Raw genomic sequence first — 207 nt, forward strand, 5'->3', positions numbered from 1 at the left:
TCCAGCACACCTTGCCCGAAATAATTAATTTTTTTTCTATAAAACACTATTCACAGTCCATACGAGGCAGCCCGACTCCCAGGGCAGAGCCACTTCTGGCCAGAGCCATGTCCCCAAGCCTGTCCCAGCCCCCTGTGGAGCCTCAGTCTGTCCTCAGAGCCGGGAGGAAGAGGAGTATGAGGTGCAAGAGGGGCTGAGGGCTCCCAG

Source organism: Pterocles gutturalis, unplaced genomic scaffold (assembly GCF_000699245.1).
Source record: "Pterocles gutturalis isolate BGI_N339 unplaced genomic scaffold, ASM69924v1 scaffold43928, whole genome shotgun sequence".
Classification (NCBI taxonomy): domain Eukaryota; kingdom Metazoa; phylum Chordata; class Aves; order Pterocliformes; family Pteroclidae; genus Pterocles; species Pterocles gutturalis.